The sequence below is a fragment of the Megalobrama amblycephala genome, linkage group LG1, assembly GCF_018812025.1.
Source record: "Megalobrama amblycephala isolate DHTTF-2021 linkage group LG1, ASM1881202v1, whole genome shotgun sequence".
Classification (NCBI taxonomy): Eukaryota; Metazoa; Chordata; class Actinopteri; order Cypriniformes; family Xenocyprididae; genus Megalobrama; species Megalobrama amblycephala.
Genome location: NC_063044.1, coordinates 64,722,783 through 64,738,316, shown reverse-complemented (window position 1 = coordinate 64,738,316; position 15,534 = coordinate 64,722,783).

The following is a 15,534-nucleotide window of genomic DNA, read 5'->3' as shown; positions in this document are numbered from 1 at the left end:
TGTGGTATGGTTGGGTTTAGGAAGTTAGGACTAGGATTAGGGGTTAGTTTTTGGGTTAAGGGTTTGGGTTGATTAAATACAAGTATTAAATGTAATTACAAAACACCGACATGTACATTTTTAATAATTATATTGTATCAAATGGTTTATACATAGTAGTTACTCCACGTAATATAACGTGTGACCAAATCATTTATCATCAAGTGCTGTCATCAAGTGCCATTGAGGGCATCTCAATTTGAAGGATCCTTGGAACGCAGACTTCGTTTTTACGTCTTTCATTCAGCAATATTTGAAGGATGCAACAAGTGTAGCCTTCATGTCCTCTAATTACCCACAATTCTTTGCACATTCCAGTTCACAAAAAAAAAAAAAAAAAAAAAAAAAAAAAGCAGAAAATTAATTGGCACTGAGCTCCAATTTCATTATGTAATACAGGGCAAAATGTTCAGAGATTAAAGAATGATATTTTCTATTGTTTTGTTGTAAATGACACTGTAATGAAAAATCACTCCCTAATTTTACTATATTCAAACTGGCTCTACAAGTCTTTTTTTAAAAAAAATCTTGCCTAGTTGAATCTTGTATAACTTAAAAAAATTAACTTGAAATTGGTAAAATGAGTTAAATTAATGGAAAAACATATGCTGTCATGACTTATTGATCATATCATTTTTACAGTACAAAGTTTGGGTTGATTACTACAAGAAAGTCAGTTAATAAAGATTTTTATTGTATTGTATTGGAACAACAATATGGCGGCTCTATATTCTCACGTACTAAATAAAATAGCCAATCGCCAATTGACCATTTTCCCGGCCCTGACAAAACGTTGCAAAGCATTTTTTAAAAGAAAATGGTGGTGCAACACCCTGTTCTGATGAAGCAAGAGTTGCAACTATGGCAGCTGAGAAGGCCATTCTTTGTGTTCTTTTTGAAGAATTTTCTGAGCCTGATGAAATCGGTATAAAAATGTGTTTAATGCTGCAAAATACACTCGATGTTACAGTCACTGCCCTTGCCGTCCAAAATAAAAGAGAACATCAATTAAGAAAGCACTTAATTACCATTGTGTATGAAATTTGGTATAAAAATAAACTTGCCTTGCAATGAAGCTAAAAATATAAACAACTATCATCATGTTGATATGCTATATTTAAAAAAAAAGAAAAAAGAAAAAAAAAAGAAGGGTAACAAGTAGTAACAAGTAGAGGAAACCAGATACAATCCATGGATTAAGAGAAAAAAATGTCTTGTTGTGCCTTTGGATGTCAGAATCAGTATGCAAAAGATGTTCTTCATTTTTATAGAATAGCGTGGTCGAGGACACCCCTTTGAAGCTAAACGCATATGTGATTGCAAGCCATTAAACAGACAGACTGGACTGATGAAACCTGCAATGGTAAGTCTACTATTAAACCATGAATTTGATGTAAACAACAGGTCTACATAATATTTACATAGGGGAATTAATGTATTAGCCCTACAGTTACAGTATGAAATAATATTTAAACCTATAGCATTTTACATAGGTAACATTTAAACCTGTAACATTTTATTGCACAATTCTGACTTTTTCTCACAATTGCAAGTTTATATCACAATTCTGAGAAAAAAGAAATTGCAGGATATGAACTCTCAATTCTGAGGAAAAAAGACAGAATAACAAGTTTAGCTGCTGTAACATGATCTCGCAATTCAGATTTTTCTTCACAGAATTGTAAGATATAGACTTGTAATTGCAAGAACAAAGTCTTTATGTGAGAGGAAGCTCATCGTGAACTCGCTCAGGATTGTTTGCCGAGGCTGTGGATTACAGGCAATAATGCTATAAATAATATTCAGTTTCTTGCACATACTGATAGTTTTGCTTGTTTTGTCTGCACTTTATTTTTTATTTCAAAGTAACTGCACCTATTGACTTTCATTATATGAATCACAGAGGACCGTGGTTGAGTAAATGCAAACATGTAAACAGCACATTTTCATTTTGGGGTGAACTAACCCTTTTAAGATTCATGTCAGATGTTTTTGACATTTTGTTATTTCCCCATTTAAAGAGTCGGTCTTGTATTCCTGAAATATGGCCGCCTACTGAATTGAATTTCCTTAAAAGGGACTTTGATTGTGGCTTGAATATGGAACTGTTGGTGGATCTACACACTATTAATTTAGAAATTCCAGAAGTATGTGGCCAGTGAGTGAACAACAAAAAGGGACAAAATTACTCTTCCTAACTCTCATATTCAGTGTATGATGGTGCAATTATCTTCCTGACTACAAAAGAACAGCTAAAGACACAACTTTTCCATTAGCATTTGGCTAACAACTGATAATGCGCTCAATATTATAAGGTTCAGTTTATGTTAGTCGATGCCTGAACTAACATTAACTAACAATACATTAGTGACAGTATGTATTCATTTTTCTTAACATTAGTTAATAAAAATACAACTGTTCATTGTTCATGTTAGCTCAGGTCCATTAAATAATATTGATTTTGGTTTTGTACATTATGGTAATCTAATATACTAATGTTAACAAATGAAAGCTTATTGTAAAGTGTTACCTAAATATCACTATTACTCAAATCTTCAAAATTAACTCTTTACCGTAGCTCATTTAGGTAATTTACTATATTTTTTACAATTAAACTGATCCAGATGGATGTTTTAAATGTTTACTTGGGGCAGATGCAAATGTAATGAAAATGAAATTGTAATATTGCAGGACATACATGTAAACTCAAACACAAAAACCATTGTGTGAATGAAGTATAATGTTTCATGACACTGAGTGAAACAAATGCACACAGTGTAATAAATAAACTACAGTAAAATATATTTGCATGATATATAGCTTATCATAATATGTTAGCTTACTTCAACTATATTAAACATCTTTTTCCATTGACATTTTAAGAATGTGTTCTGTGTAAAAAGTAAATGTCAACCACCTTTCTGGACATGTGTCCACTAAAACAATATAATTATAGTGAAATTCTCTTTTACAAGTTACCGTAACATGGAAGTATTTTTCAAAACAGCACATGGATTGATAGGAAAGCTGCTGACACAACAAACAAGGAAACAGGGCATGACTAAAATCTGGCAGCTTGTCTAAAATACAAAGTACTAAAAGGTTTTGTCACATGCTACAGGATAATAAAAAGTGGAGGTATATGAATTATTTAGAACATTGTGTAGAATTATGTACACACTCAAATTAAATACTCTTTACAAACTCGGTTTATTCTTTCATCCAGCATCCTGAGATGCTTTATTTTTAGTATTGAAAGAATCCCATATGCTGGACTTCACTATGAGAAACTGTTTCAGAAGAGCCAACGAAAAAATATATTACAGCAACATATTTTTTTTTTTTTTTTTTTTTTTTCAGTTCTTTTCTGTTTAAAATCTTAGTATTTTTTAAAGGGTAACAATACTTTATTTTAAGGTGACGTAGTTACACGTTTCATGTACTTCCTATAAAAATACAGTAATGCATAATTACAAGTAACTAACTTTAAACCAAACCCATCTCTAACTGTAACTATATAGTAAGTACATGTAGTTAATACTTAGTACTTACTTGAGTTAGTAATATAACATTACCTTAAAATAAAGTGTAACTTTAGAAGATCATTAGAATGAATGGCCTGATTGAAAGTTACAGCACATCCAGTATAGTCACAGTCATAAAATGTTTGTATTCTCTTTTAAATGCCCTCTGCTCCGAAGAGCAAAATGGCCGACAACACAGTCATGACCATTACAGTAAGATCTTATTATAACTGAACGATAACAGATTCTGAATTCCTGGCTATCATTTATCTTCAGGAATTTGGACTGGGATGATATTACAGGAGTGAAACATTAGACCCATCAATACAAAATTTTCATCTCAACACATGCCATTTAGATGAGTACAAAAACATAAAAAAAATGTATTTACAATAAAATAAAAAATACTGTGTGGATAAAATGTATCAAAATACAAATACAGTATTTTGTATCTTGAAAATAATCACACAATTTATGTAAAATTGGCCATTCAGAGAATTTTTACTATTAGGCTGAAATTTATCTCCACCTATTCTTAATGCAAAGAACATTTTTACAACTGCTTAGAAATGTTTCTTTATCCCCCGGCTTCACAGACAAGGCTTTAGCCTAGTCCCAGACTAAAATGCATGTTTGAGCTGTTTTAACTGAAAGCAACTTGCACTGACATATCTTAAAATATGTTAGTGCCACTGTTTTGTCTCAAGATAATGTAAACAAGTAATGTTTTTTTTTTTCTAAAGCATATTAATAAAACCTACTTAAATGCCCTAACTGAACTAAGGCCTGATCTAATCTAAGCCCTGTCTGTGAAACCAGGCCTATATTTCACCTACTGCTTTCCTTCCTCTGCCAGGTATGAAATAAGAAATTACACACACACACACACACACACACACACACACACACACACACACACACACACACACACACACACAGGTTTTCTGAACGATAGCTAGTGAACTTTCTAATGATATTTAGACTAGTTCGTAGCTGGCTGCTTACTAATTATTTCTTCACTGTTGACACGCATTGCATTGACTGCTGAGATATATCATAGTTACATAAATATTTTAATGAAAATTAAATAATAGTTATAGGGCCCCTATTATGCTTTTTCAAATATTTCCTTTTATGCAGTGTGTAATATAGCTGCTTGTAAAAGCTCTGCAAAGTTTTAAAGATCAAAGTGCACGACAATCTCACAAAAGAATCAATTTTGAACTGATTAAATGAGTTGTCAGCAATTCCAATCTCACCTCCTGTTACATACCTACGTAAAAATGAAATTAATTTGCTCGCAAACAACGTCTACTTTGCCCTGCCCTCAAATACTGTAGTTATAGCTGAATCCTGGAAGAGTTTGGTTTGTGTTGTCGTCAAGCATGTAATTCAAAAGGACATAAATTGATGTGAAAAACTCTGTTAGAAAGAAGCTCCAGAAAACTGAATCTTGAAAACAAATAATTTTAAACACTTGAAAATTCAAGTGTTTTTTGACCTTGGATGAATTAGTAACATTTAGGGCCCTATCATACACCTGGTGCAACGCGGCGCTAGGCGCAACGCATGTTTTTTGCTAGTTTCAGCCTGACGCAGTTATCATTTTCACATCCTGCGCCATGTTGTTTAAACAGCAAATGCATTTGTGCCCATTTGTGCGCCCATGGGCATGCTGGTCTGAAAACGAGGTGTGATCAGGCGCATTGTTGGCGCATTGCTATTTTGAGGCAACTGAAATAGACTGCGCCATTGACCAATCAAACCTGGAAGATGAGACTCTGATTGGTTTATTAAATGTTACGCCCCAAAACATACCCATTACTCGTTAAGAGAATAGGGACAACCCTTTTAGAGCATGCGCCGGGCACACAGACCATTTTTTCCATCATTAAACTAGCAAAAGTGGATTCAGACATGCCCTAAGTGCACTTTCTAATTATGTACATGTATATGCTTTTGCTGTTGTTGGACCTAAATTATGGAATAGTCTTCCGGCCTACATAAGAACTGCGCCAACTATATCAATTTTTAAATCTTCTCTTAAAGGGTTAGTTCACTCAAAAATTAAAATTCTGTCATTAATTACTCACCCTCATGCCGTTCCACACCCGTAAGACCTTCGTTAATCTTCGGAACGCAAATTAAGATATTTTTGTTGAAATCCGATGGCTCTGTGAGGCCTGCATAGGGTGCAATTGTCACGTAACTCATGAAGACGAGATAGATCCAAATGCAGCAATGGTGTTTATTGAGGGCAAATCCATAAGGCGTAATCCAGAGTACAGGTAGTGATGGCCGATTTCGAAACACTGCTTCATGAAGCTCCGAAGCTTCATGAATCTTTTTGTTTCGAATCAGTGATTCGGAGCGTGTATCAAACTGCCAAAGTCACGTGATTTTAGTAAACGAGGCTTCATTACGTCATCACTGTTTCGAAACAGTTCGAAATTTCAATGGTTCACCGATAGAGGGCGATGATAAAGTGAGCCCATGAATCATGCAGATTCACTGAGAACTATTGAACAAGTGTCTAGGGCTTTACCCTATGGTTTTACCTGATTTCCGATCAGTTTTATACAGTTTTAGATGTTTTAATTATACATTCGAATAATTGAAATGAATAATGGTAGTTATTAATCTCTTATTGGCCTGTTTAGCTTGAGCCATGGAACAGAGAAACAAGCCTTTAAAATTGATAAAAGTACACAAATTATACAGACACTCTATATTTAATCTTATTAGATGATTAGTTAATTCCATTTAATTGATTTTACTTTCAATAAAACTTTTGCAATACATTTGTTAAAGGGTATTTTTAATGCATGTTTGGCCTGAGTTTTGTTGCATTTGCACTGCTCTGACCACTAGGGGTCACCGTGGAGACGGGTGTCAGATTGTTTCGAAGCCTCGAATCATTACGGCACATTTGATTCAGCTGCTTCAGTGTTTCATGAAGCCTCGATCTGCCCATCACTAAGTACAGGCAGGGGTCAGAATCCAAAACAACAGTCCAAACATAAAACAAGAAACAAGAAACTACAAACCAAAACGGGAGAACATGAAAACCAGGGATCAGACTCGAGGGTGACATTCAACAATGAACCACAAGAACAGACAGAAACAACTCAGACTAAATACACAGACACTAATGACAAAATAAACAACAGCTGGGTGCAATGATGAATAGTGATTAGTCCGGGGAGTGTGTATGGGAAATGTAGTCCATGAAATGGGTGAAACAGAGAGTCCGGGAAGGAGTGCCCTCTAGTGGCTGAAGGGCACTCTCACAGGTGATCGTGACATTACCCCCCCTTAAAGGAGCGGCTACCAGACGCTCCATCCGAAAAAACAAAAACACAAACAACTCAGGAGGGAGGTGGACTGGAGGAGGATCAGGGGGAGGGATGGTGGGCCAGATCCCGGGTGCTCCACTGAACGCCAGGGCGGTGCTGGAGGAACTGACCAGGCGGATACTGGCAGGACTGGAGTCCTGGCTGATTGCCAGGGCAGCGCTGGAGGAACCGACCAGGCTGGTACCAGCGGGTCTGGAGTCCTGGCTGATTGCCAGGGTGGTGCCGGAGGAACTGACCAGGCCGATTCCAACGGTTCAGACGGCCTGGGCAGTGGCGGCAGGGCAGAAGACTTGGATGACGGCGGCAGGACAGAAGGTCTGGGCGGTGGCGGCAAGACAGAAGGTCTGGGCGGCGGAGGCAGGGCAGAAGGTCTGGGTGGCGGCGGCGACAGGGCAGACCAAGGCTGCTCCGTGACCATCTCAGGAAGAATGGCCTGCTCTGGGGCGGCAGCGGGCTCGGGCTGCTCTGGGACGGCAGCGGGCTCGGGCTGCTCTGGGACGGCAGCGGGCTCGGGCTGCTCTGGGACGGCAGCGGGCTCGGGCTGCTCTGGGCAAGGCGCTTCGGTGGCGCCGGCAGGGCAAGGCGCTTCGGTGGCGCCGGCAGGGCAAGGCGCTTCGGTGGCGCCGGCAGGGCAAGGCGCTTGGAGAACCCACGAACAACCACTAGAGTGGTTTCCAGGCCTTGTAGGACGGAGGAAGCCCTTTTCCTCCTTCTCCTCCGCTTATGAGGGTGAGGCGGTGGCTCACCCAAAATGGACTCACTGGCTGGAGCGGACTCACTGGCTGGAGCGGGCTCTGGAGTGGACTCCCTGGCTGGAGCGAGCTCTGGAGTGGACTCACTGGCTGGAACGGACTCACTGGCTGGAGCGGGCTCTGGAGTGGACTCACTAACTGGAGCGGGCTCTGGAGTGGACTCACTGGCTGGAGCGGGCTCTGGAACGGACTCACTGGCTGGAGCGGGCTCTGGAGTGGACTCACTAACTGGAGCGGGCTCTGGAGTGGACTCACTGGCTGGAGTGGGCTCTGGAACGGACTCACTGGCTGGAGCGGGCTCTGGAGTGGACTCACTGGCTGGAGCGGGCTCTGGAGTGGACTCACTGGCTGGAGCGGGCTCTGGAGTGGACTCACTGGCTGGAGCGGGCTCTGGAGCGGACTCACTGACCGGAGCGGCCTCCGGGCCCTGACGTCCGAAGGAAACCTTCTTCCCTCTCCTCCTCCTCGCTTTACCGGGGTGAAGCTGAGGCTCAGTGCCCACCTCCCGGTGACTTCAGAGACGGATTCATGGTCAGGAGCATGCACACTGCCTGGTTGACTTGGTGAGGCCCAATCTACCCGGTGGCGAAGATAGGCGGCGAATCTCCAGAAATCCAAGTCCAGTAGCCCCTCCATCTCACACCGAGGTTGAGGATCGTCAATGCAGCCATTAAAGATATCCTTCAGCGCCGCATCGTTGTACCTCAGCCCCACCGCCATCGTCCAAAAGACCTTGGCAAAGCATCCTACCTCTTCTCCCTCCTGGCGTAACGCCATCACTGCCCCAAGCAGAGCCACACGCTCCCTGCATGTGCCTGACAAAATAGTCCTCATGCTGCTGGATCTTAACTGGTGGTTCATTCTGTCACGTAACTCATGAAGACGAGATAGATCCAAATGCAGCAATGGTGTTTATTGAGGGCAAATCCATAAGGCGTAATCCAGAGTACAGGCAGGGGTCAGAATCCAAAACAACAGTCCAAACATAAAACAAGAAACAAGAAACTACAAACCAAAACGGGAGAACATGAAAACCAGGGATCAGACTCGAGGGTGACATTCAACAATGAACCACAAGAACAGACAGAAACAACTCAGACTAAATACACAGACACTAATGACAAAATAAACAACAGCTGGGTGCAATGATGAATAGTGATTAGTCCAGGGAGTGTGTATGGGAAATGTAGTCCATGAAATGGGTGAAACAGAGAGTCCGGGAAGGAGTGCCCTCTAGTGGCTGAAGGGCACTCTCACAGGTGATCGTGACAGCAATGACATTTCCTCTCTCAAGATCCATAAAGGTACTAAAAATATATTTAAATCAGTTCATGTGAGTACAGTGGTTCAATATTAATATTATAAAGCGACGAGAATATTTTTGGTGCGCCAAAAAAACAAAATAACGAATTTAGTGATGGCCGTTTTCAAAACGGTGTTATGATTCCTCTGTGTCGAATCATGATTCGGATCACGTGTCAAACCGCTAAACTGCTGAAATCACGTGACTTTGGCGCTCCAAACCGCTGATTCGACACGCTGATTCATAACACTCCGAAGCTTCCTGAAGGTGTGTTTTGAAATCGGCCATCACTATAGTCGTTATTTTGGCACACCAAAAATATTCTCGTCGCTTTATAATATTAATATTGAACCACTGTACTCACATGAACCGATTTAAATATGTTTTTAGTACATTAATGGATCTTCAGAGAGGAAATGTCACTGCTGGCTATAGAGGCCTCACTAAGCCATCGGATTTCAACAAAAATATCTTAATTTGTGTTCCAAAGATTAACGAAGGTCTTACGGGTGTGGGACGGCATGAGGGTGAGTAATAAATGACAGAATTTTTATTTTTGGGTGAACTAACCCTTTAAAACATATTTATTTTCATTGGTGTATAATATTCCGTGATTCGCTGTTTTTATGAGTTCTTATATCTAGCACCTTACTCATTTTTACATTACTGATTACTGTTTCCCGTTTATATGATTTAATTGTTGTGTTCTTTTAATACTCTGTGCAGCACTTTGGTTGTTTTTAAATGTGCTATTTAAATAAACATTGTATTGTATTGTATTGTATAAGTATACATAGTATTGTATTGTTAAGTATCAGTATAATCAGCCATCACATCCTCGCCTCACCTTACTCACAGAAATTCTGGACTCGATTCGGTTCCAGGTTTAATTCCAAGAATTTATTCCAAACTAATATCTCCAATTCTAACTGATTACTGAGTTGTGTGTGACAGATTACATGTGATTATAAGGGACTGTTTAAACCAGTGTGGGCCAGTAGCAATCATTACAAATACTGAAACTTGAACTGATAATGAAAAGTTGAATTGTGAAAATAACACGTCAAATTGTGAAAAATGTGATTCATTGTGGTGCCTCAATGGGTAGTACTGTTGCCTCTTAACAAGAAGTTCTCAGACTGGGATGCTACAAAGGACAAGAGGTTTGGAAAATGGATGGAATGGATAAATATTCATTGTTCATGAAGTCATAATTTCATTCCATAGTGCTAAATGTAATACAAAAAGATGAACACATTTCAACTTAATTGATAGTATAAATTATAAAAAGTGAACAAATAACATCTGTCAGGTAAAGAATATAATTTTTAGCAAGACAATACAAATATATAACCCTAATTTATCAAATAACAGTCAAGTTACTAACACTGCGTGAACAATTGATGTCTGTATAGCGAATTAGTTGATTATTTGCACTGCTGTTGAATTGAATGAGGCCCTTCTGAAGATTCAATTCCTTGGGATGGAATTGACTCCAAAATTTGGACTCATCTCATTCCCCCAAGAAACTTTGCGTTCATTTGCACAAAAATGTTGTGTTCTTGTATTTCTTGGGGGAACGCAAAACATTTGAGAGAGAGAACAAAACAGCTTTGCCAAATAATTTCCTCCCATCTCATATTTTTTTTTCTTCACCATGTCCTTTTAGGGGCTATATATATGTATATATATTTTGCTGGTATCGGCCACAGGTGTATTTGTCTTGAAAATAAAACCTCTTTGTCATGCAAGGCTACGGGTTTACAATCTAAGCCAAAAATCAAGAATCTCAGGGACTTACAGTACATATAACAGTTGTATGTATATAGAGTAAGAGTGACTTACCAAAGCAGAAAGCACACACAGCAATACTAAAGTCAAAACTCGTTCCATGATGAACCCGGTGTGTGGTCAGAGTAAACAGCACTATTGTCACACTAGCTTTTCCTATTTAACCACTGCATTCAAAAATCTTTTAACGAAATAACTAGTCAAGCTTGTTGGCATGACAGCTTTAGTAAGTATTTAGTCTATAAACTCTTGGTTTCTGACACTTCTCTCAGCATCTGTTCCCTCTCTGACCCGTTTTATTGCCACTTCTTTTTCTCATGACGGTAAAAAAATGTACATCAACCTTTGTCCTGTCTTTAACCAAGTTCTTCCTTATTTTAAAACACACACCTATGGTTCATTATTAGATTATCTTCCTCTTTCACTTATTTAGCTTTAAAATTTTATTATTATTTTATTTTCTTTACTTTGGGATATGCTTGTATACCGAAATGAACCAAAAGTAATGCAAAAAAATGAGTAAAATTGAGTTGTGATCATTTAGTATTTATAGTTTTTCCTTTGGATGAATGTGGTTCACCCTGTGGGCTGGCAAGTTATCAAAAGAATCTAGAATCTTCTTAAATGATCAAACTCTGACAAACACCCCATTATTCTTGCCTTTATTAAAATGACAATAGATAAATGTTAATTCTTTAGTTTCATTGCTGAGTTGGGTGTGTCTTGATATCTGATAATGTGCACATCATGTTATAGAGGTTTTGTGTAAAGGGAGAATTTATATCTGACCTATATAGCTGGATGAATTTAGTACTCCGGTGACGGAGCCCTCAGGTGGTGATCGGAGGGAGCCACAGAGGCCGCATTCGTGACAGAGCCCCCCCCGCGAGCGGCTCCTGAAGCAAGGAGGTGGCCGGGGCCTTCCACGTGGACGGGGGGCAGGTTTCTCAGGATGAGTTTGATGAAAGTCATTGACGAGGGTCGGGTCCAGAATGTCCTCTGCGTTGACCCATGACTGTTCCTCTGGGCCATACCCCTCCCAGTCCACCAGATACGGCAGAGTCCTACCCCGGCGTCTGGAATCCAGAAGTTCTCGCACTTGGTAGATCTCCTCGCCTTCGATGATAATGGGAGGGGGTCTATGGTCACCGGCCTCGTCCTGGTTCTCCTCTCCTCTCGGACCACCTGCGGGCTTAAGCAGAGAAACATGGAAAGTGGGCGAGATACGGTAACTAGAGGGGAGAGCCAAACGATATGAGACTGGAGTAAATTGTCTGAGTATTTTGAAGGGACCCACGTACCTGGGGCTGAGCTTTCTGCAAGGTAGCCGGAGACATAGATCCCGAGTCGATAGCCAAACCCATTGGCCCGGGTGATAATCAGGGTGATGGCGGCGTGAACGATCTGCTTGTTCCTTCTGACGTCTGATAGCCCTTTGCAGGTGTACATGGGCTTCATTCCACACATTCTCACTCCTCTGTAGCCAATCATTGACTGAAGGCAGATCCGAGGGTTCTCCTAACCAGGGAAACAGAGGGGGTTGGAATCCCAGGACACATTGGAAAGGAGTCAGTTCTGTGGAAGGCTTGCGAAGCGAGTTTTGAGCGTATTCAGCCCAGAACAGAAAGCGACTCCAGTCCGTCTGGTTGCGATGATAGTATGATCTGAGATAATGGCTGAGTTCTTGATTGAGGCGTTCCACCTGTCCATTGGCCTGGTGGTGGTAACCCGTAGTTAGGCTGACGTTAATATTGAGTTTCTGGACGAATGAGTTCCAAACTCGGGAGGTAAACTGGGGACCGCGGTCAGAGATAATGTCTTCAGGGAGACCATAAAAACGAAATACACAGTTACAAAGATGCTCGGCTGTCTCAAAGGCTGTGGGTAACTTTGGTAGGATGAAACGGCAGGCCTTAGAGAATCGGTCAACCGCCGTGAGTATGGTAGTGTTACCCTGAGAGTTGGGCAGGTCTGTTACAAAGTCTATGGTGATGTGGGACCAGGGTCGTTGAGGGATGGGTAATGGTTGAAGCAGACCAGCTGGGGCTTGATGGGACGACTTGGTGGTTTGGCAGATGGTGCAATCTCGTATGAAGGAAATGATGTCAGACTGTAGAGAAGGCCACCAAAAGCGATTGTTGATGAGTTGGATGGTGGCAGTGATTCCTGGGTGGTCAGCGCTAGGAGAGTCATGTACCAGCTGGATTGTCCTCCTGCGAAGTGCTGCAGGGACGTAAGTGCGATCTGGAGGACAGTTGGGTGGAGATGGTTCTGAGCGTTGGGCGTCGGCGATCTCGGCCATGATGTCCCATTGTATAGGGGCCAGGATGAGCGTGGAAGGGAGGATGGGTTCACTAGTGGATGAAGCTTGGGTGAATTCATGTTGTCGGGAAAGAGCATCGGCTTTAACATTCTTGGAACCTGGTCTGTAAGTCACGGTGAACTGGAACCTGGTGAAGAAGAGCACCCATCTTGCCTGTCGGGGATTGAGTCTCTTGGCTGAACGTAGGTATTCCAAGTTGCGATGGTCTGTTAGCACCAGGAAAGGATGTTTGCTTCCCTCCAGCCAGTGGCGCCATTGTTCAAAGGCCGCCTTCATAGCTAATAGTTCGCGATCTCCTACGTCGTAGTTCTGTTCTGCAGGGGTGAGTTTTTGGGAATAGAAGGCGCATGGGAAGAGCTTAGGGGGGTTGCCATGTCTTTGAGACAGTACTGCTCTGATGCCAGTGTTGGAAGCATCAACCTCAACGACAAACTCCCTCTCAGGGTCGGGATGATGCAGGATGGGGGCTGTGGTAAAGTGTTCCTTTAACTCTTGAAACGATCGTTCGGCAGCTGGGGACCATGATAGACGACTTCCCCCCTTCTTAAGCATCGTGGTTAGTGGTGATGCGATGGTGCTGAAATTTCTTATGAAGCGCCTGTAGAAGTTTGCGAACCCCAGGAACCGTTGTAACTCCTTAACCTGAGGATGGCTGTGGCCATCGTAGAACGGCTTGCACTTTGGTGTCATCCATGGCGACACCCTCAGAACTGATAATGTAACCCAGGAATGCAATGGATGTCTGATGAAACTCATACTTCTCGGCCTTGGCATAGAGCTGATGAGTAATGAGTCATTTAAGGACGGTGCGGACATGGGTGATGTGATCTTCTAGGGATGTGGAGTAAATGAGAATGTCATCAATGTAAACAATGACCCCGTTATAGAGCAAATCACGGAAGATGTCGTTGACAAAGGCTTGGAAAATGGACAGACTATTGACCTGCCCGAACGGCATGACCCGGTATTTGTAGTGCCCTGTCGTCGTGGAAAAGGCAGTTTTCCATTCGTCCCCCTCACGGATGCGAATGAGATTGTATGCACTTCGTAGGTCAAGTTTCATGAAAAACTTAGCAGAGCGTAGCTGTTCCAGAGGGAACAAGGGACGAGAAGCAGTGGATAGCGGAACTTGACTGTGATTTCGTTGAGACCCCGGTAGTCAATGCAAGGTTGCAGACCGCCATCTTTTTTCTTCACAAAGAAGAAACCCGCAGAAGCAGGGGATGTGGACGGTTGGATGAACCCCTTGGCCAGTTCCTCTTCAATGTAGCTCTTCATGGCCTCAGATTCAGGTTGCAAAAAGGGAAAAATTCTGCCTTTGGGTGGTGTAGTGCCAGGGAGGAGCTCTATGGCGCAGTCACTAGATCGATGAGGCAAGACTTCAAGACTTTGCGTTGCGTGTGTGTGTGAGTGTGTTTTATAGTCCACCGGAAGGGGATCAGGTGCGCACGTGATCAGCGCCAGGCAGTGGGTAATGGGAAATGAAATCTGGATTAATTTAGTACTCCGGTGACGGAGCCCTCAGGTGGTGATCGGAGGGAGCCACAGAGGCCGCATTCGTGACACAGTGTATGTGGAAAATGTGATGCTGAATTACATAGCTGAATAATTTTATTATCTCTGCAATTATAAACAAACAAACAACAAGCAGTGAACACAAAGCAGTGAACTTGTTTACAGAAAGTTTCAAGATAGGATGTATGTGTCTGCTGTTTATCAAAGTATTTTAATTGGAGAGAAAATCGTTTTGCTTTTTGTATTGCAGACATGATGTATATTTGTAAAAATCAGTGCAACAGGTTCTTCCTCTCAAAAAAAAAAAAAAAAAAAAAAAAAAAATATGATCAACACAACGCTTGTTTTGTCAACTGGCACTTTCCAAGTATAGAGTACAAATTGGTGTTCCATTTCATTTTAAAGCTAGGCAGGTGCAAACAAAAACTTTGTGTTGATATTAGTTAAAAAAGTATTATTTAACATAAAAATATCATGACAAATGTCTTGTTTTAAAAGATAATCTGTAATAATAATAATTAGGGGCCAAGCACCGAAGGTGCTTAGGCACCTATTGTTATTGTTGGCGTTCCGTACGCTTATTATTATTCTTCCGCTTCTTCTTCCGCTCTTGAAGTCTATGGCAGCCCATAGAACCGCTTGCGGGAAAGTTGTGAAATTTGGCACACAGTTAGAGGACAGTCTGACCTTTGTCCATAGCAAATTTGGAGTCTCTAACTCAATCCCTCTAGCGCCACCAGCTGTCCAAAGTTGCACTTATGTTTATGTTAATAACTTTTGAACCATAAGGGCTAGAAACAAAATTCCTTTTTCCTCTGATTCCTTGGGTCAAGTCGAATCGATTGCACCATATGACGTCATTTTCCGTCATGAAAATTTTTCCGCCATTTTGCATTTTCTGAAAAACGTACTTTTTCACGAAAATTGAACC